Source organism: Penaeus monodon, chromosome 43, assembly GCF_015228065.2.
Source record: "Penaeus monodon isolate SGIC_2016 chromosome 43, NSTDA_Pmon_1, whole genome shotgun sequence".
In the NCBI taxonomy this organism is placed as follows: Eukaryota; Metazoa; Arthropoda; class Malacostraca; order Decapoda; family Penaeidae; genus Penaeus; species Penaeus monodon.
The window spans coordinates 9,010,476-9,016,106 of record NC_051428.1 but is presented as its reverse complement, the minus strand read 5'-3'; positions in this window follow the sequence as shown (position 1 = coordinate 9,016,106).

Below are 5,631 nucleotides of genomic sequence, written 5' to 3'. Positions count from 1 at the left end.
TATATATATATATATATATATATTCACACACACACACACACACACACACACACACACACACACACACACACACACACACACACACACACACACACACACACACACACACACACACACATATGCATTTGAAACATTTATTTATATCAAAAATGAATTTAGTGCAAGCGATGATATATAATATAGTACACTATTTACATATCAGCATGTGCAATATTCGTTTTAAGCTAGCCCTGCAGCACAGCTATTCAGGCAATAGATGAAAACACTATGAACATAACACTATTTACAACAAAAAAATACACAAACGAACATTAAAAACAGCTATACAGGGGGTGAACCTTGGAGAGGAGTTATATAAATAAACGTTTGTATTATGAACAAACACTTATATGACCTATTAATCGAAATATAGGTTTAATACGGTAGTTCTTTCACACTCGGTCGAATTGAGTCAGACAACTGAGTTAATGTAAAAGGTTTCGATGACGAGTACAATAATTATGGATAGGCAGGTTTAGTGAATTCATTTTGTTCATATACTTGATCACGGCTATCATAATTGTGCATATATCTAATTTCAAAATTTGAGTTTGTTTAAAGAAGGGACGCGTGTCATCCAAGTGACCACTGTTTGTGATTATCCTGAGAATTATCTTGAGTTGAGGTTTTAAAGATATTAAGTGGGCCGTGTATGTAGTGCACTATATTGGGTTACAGTAGGTACGGGGGAGGGCAAATGTGGGCGTAATGAATACACTTTAGAACATACTGCGGCATAAAATCTTTAACTTGATAAAGGAGGCCAATGTATCTGGATATTTTATGGTCAAGATAATTTTTTAATCTTATGTCATACATTCCTCAAATGTAGCACCTAGAAACTTTATAAAACTTGTTCTAGAGACTTTACAGTCATTTATGTTTAGTTGGGAAATCTGGACTCACTTATTTGTAAATAGCATGTAATAAGTTTTGTCAGTATTCACAGTGTGTCTCTTACATACACACACCACTGGTATAGTTGATGAAGTTATTAATTAGCAGTTTTAATCGGTTGTTCTGGGGATGGATCACTTAAATGTGTCATATCATCAGCAAATAAAATAATGTTTTATTTAGTAAATATAATCTTAAGAAGAGAACTGGACCTTGAATACTGCCTTGTGGGACGCCAAGAATAATGTGTTAGAAGAGGAGCTTTCGCCTTTGAAAACTGTTGTCTGAGTTCTCTCAGTTAGTTAGCTCTTGAACCATGAAAGATTTGCACCACGAATGCCATAATGATACAATTTATCTAAAAAGAATTTTACGACTGACTGTGCCAAAGGCAAAGACAAAACTTGACAGGAGAGTTTGACTACTGTCAAGAGCAGAATAAATACTCAAAGAGAATAAATTGAGTGTTTAGAAGGTATTGTGACCACTTCTGAAGCCAAATTGCGACGGGTTTAGAATGTTTATGTTTTAAAGATATTGCACTGGATGTTTCTTCATTAACAGTTCAAATGTTATTAAAAAAATAACAAGGTTCGATATTGGTCGATAGTTCTTGGGATTATCTTCTGCACCAGATTTGATAATTGGGGTAACTTTTGTCTTTAATTTTGCTGGAAATGTTCCCATTCCAACAGACTGGTATAATAGTATGGACAGGGGTTGGGCAAATATAATTCTGAATTCTGTTTTAATACATTTCATTTACGCCAGGAGTCTTATTTTTTAGTGCACTTATAAACATCTTTTGTGTCTTGTAGATTTACGATTGGTAATCCAATAGAGTTTAAGAAGTTATTTGTTAAGTAATTGTCTGGATTTTCTATTGGAACAAAGTAGTTTATTGTTAAGCTCAGGAGCAATATTACAAAAATAATTATTATAGGCCTCAGCAGTTTCAAATGATCTATCTAAAACGTGCAAGGTAAGTGTATTGTTTTTTAGAAATTTATTGTTCTTGATCTCATTTATTTTTTGCCAGATTTTCTTAGTAATATTTCTAAAGTTGCAGAAATATCGACGATAACAGCTTGATTTAACCACGCTGATGATTTGTGTTAGACTATTCCGGTAATGTTTGTAGTCCTAATTTGTGCATTTTAAAAAGGTTATATTTGTGTTTTATGATTTTGGAATACCACTAGTGGTATACTAGTGGTTTAGTATGCCAAAAGTAAATCTACCAAGAGGATTTAACAGTCTCTTGTTTGATTTATACTTTTTTTTTAAAAGGTAGCATTTATTATATGGTTTACTCAGTGTGCTTAGAAAGACATAAAAGTTAGTGTTTAAAATCGGTGAGCAAAGATCGTTCCAATGTACTGATTCTCACTGGCAAAGAGAATGTCGTTTGGAGTGTTGTGTATCCTAAAACTCATCTTATGTTTAACAATAGGTTCTCAGGGTTGAACTATATTAAGAAATATGTGTAAATGATCAGACTGCAGTTTATAGTGCCTGAGTAGGAGGATGGTGTAAAGTTTGTCCAGATTTGATCTAACAGAGATGTGAGGGAAGTAGTTTAGAGCCTGCATCGCTTTCAAGTATATGTTTGTGGGAGGATGTGTTATATGTTCCAGTAGACTAATATTAAAGTCACGAATGAGAATTGATTTGTTGCGTCTACATGTGTCATTCTATAGTAATTGATTTACAATAGTTGTAAACTCATTTACAGTATCATGTTTGCTATAGGGCTCATAAAGGATTGAAATTATATATGATGTATTAGATTGCTTAAGTTTGATAGTAAAGAATTCAATCTCACCATCAATGAAGCAAACATTTAAACATTCTTCATTATATTCAATTCTTGATGATAACTTTAATTCCTCCATGTTCTCTGTGTGTTCTGACTAACTGGTGAGGGACATATCTATCTAATGAATAAGGATGCTTAGTAGACTCCTTTAACCAGGTTTCTGTAATGTCAATACATCATGGGGTGATTTAGAAGTGCTTTTAAGGTGTCAAAAAAAATTTTATTGACTTTATATTTATGTTCAAGCTGTTAATGTAGTTATTTCCCATAGATTCTGTTTCAAAAGTATATTCCTCGATATTGTAGCACCAGGACAAAGAGCTGACGTCAGATTGACCACTGATTTTGTTAATTATATCAAGGTTGAAGCTTGTACTATCTTCATCACGAGCCATGTCATCAGAATGTGATCTGTAGAGATTCTTCATTAGGTATTTGACAGCTCTGTGTGTGCGTGTGCTTGTGAGTGCGCTTGTGCGTGCGTGTGTGTGTGTGTGCGTGCGTGTGTGTGTGTGTGTGTGTGTGTGTGTGTGTGTGTGTGTGTGTGTGTGTGTGTGTGTGCGTGCGTGTGTGTGTGTGTGTGTGTGCGTGTGTTGTGTGTGTGTTGTGTGTGTGTGTGTGTGTGTGTGTGTGTGTGTGTGTGATAACTAATATATATATATATATATTTTATGTTATATATATATATATATATATATGATAATATATATATATATATATATATATATATATATATATATATATATATATATATATATATATATATATAAATTACACACTCACACTTAACAATCCCTCGGACATATAAACGGAAGTCACATAATATACACGTATGTGTGTATGAGTGTGTATGTAATGTGCTTATGTGTGTATGTGTATGTGTTATGCGCGCGCGCGCGCGCACACACACACACACACATATGCATATCACACACACACACACACACACATACATACACACATGTATTGGCTACGTAAACATGTATATAAACAGTATTTAAGTATTGCAAGAAGTTTTAGGATGGAGGGTAGCATTCAATCAACGGGATATTCAAAATCCCGAGGATAACCTAGTAACTTACATTGTCAAGGTGGCAAATGTTTACATGGGATTGCCTCTAAAGGAAATAAGGAAATGATATCAATTGTCCTCCAACATAGATTACTAATGACTGCTGGTGAAGAGTGGTTTTCTAGCTTCATTAAACGGAACAGAGGCCCCTCACTAGTTTTAATGAGACAAACGTTAATAGCTCTTTGACAAGCTAGGTCAATTTTTTTGTCAACACAAGTTTCAGAGCAAAGACATATAATTGTGATGAGACACGGATAACTACAGTACAAAAACCTATTCACGTTATAGCACAGTCGGTGCAAAGCATTTTAGGGCTCTAACGTAACCTTAGCAACACTGTCTATTGCAAACAGCGCGAATGGCAATAGCATACCCAAATGCTTGTGATTCCCAGGGTACATTTCCGAGAACATTTAATTTCAAATTGACCTCAAGGGTGCTGTGGATCAATTAATACAAGCGGTTGGATGTAAACGTGTGCAATATTTTTCTTTTTTTAATACTTGTACCAATTTACCCGGAGTACGTAACAACTTGACCCATACTTGGGGAAATTGACATTTGACATGACTTCACAAGTTGTTAAATAACTATGTGAAAATAAGTATTTCTTTATGTTTGCCTACAAATATAATAAAAGCATAAATTTTTAGATTTACAGACAAAAAGAAATTCTGTTTCACTTCAAAATGCAAAAAGTGTCACAACTAGACCTATTATATATATATAATATATATCATATATATATTAATAAATGCATATATATATTTATATATATATATATATATATATATATATATATATATATATATATAAATGCATATATGTATTTATATATACATATATATATATATATATATATATATATATATATATATATATATATATATCATCATCAATAACGGTATGCTCATGTTTGAGCAGCCGTGGACCTCTCCACCATCCTTCGCCACTAAACTCGATCTTACGCTTCTCTTTCCACTTGTACCATCGACAGCCCGCAAATATCTTTGATATTGTCGCTAAGTCTTGTCTTCGGTTTGCCTCTTCCTCTGTTTCCTATCATCATCCCTGTCAGCAAGTCTTTCTCAATACTTTTACTTCTCATCACATGACCAATAAACTTTAATTTCCTCCTGTTCAAGATGTCCAACAGTCGGTCTTTACAATTTATTTTTCTCAGCACTTCATCATTCGTCTTCTTCTCTGTCCAGCTAATACGCAGTACTCGTCTGTAACACCACATTTCAAAACTATTGATCTTTTTCTTGTCTATCTACTTCAGCACTCAACACTCAGAACCATATGATGCAATTGGGAAAACTAATGAGTTCAATAACCTCAGCTTTGTCCGTAAGTTAATGCTTCGGTCTTTCCAGATGTTATTGAGAGCAATTGTGGCGTTTTTGGCAATGGCAATTCTTCTTTTTATCTGCGGTGAATCATCATATGTATTAGTTAAAACAGCTCCAAGATAAGTGAACTCTTTCACATTTTCCACAATCATTCCATTGATTGTAACATGTTCATCATTGTTCATTGCCGGTTATCTTTGAATCTTCATGATCTTAGTTTTCTTGGCATTAAGAAACAAGGCAGCCTTTTCGCTTGCTTCTCTAACTTTATCTAGTAGTTGTTGTAGTTCAGTGATACTGCTGGCAATCAAAACTATATCATCGGCGTACCTCAGATTTGATATTTTGTATCCTCCAACATCCACAGTTCCTGCAAAATTCTCTAGAGCACCTCTCATAATTGTTTCAGAATATATGTTAAAGATGTGCGGAGACAGAATGCAACC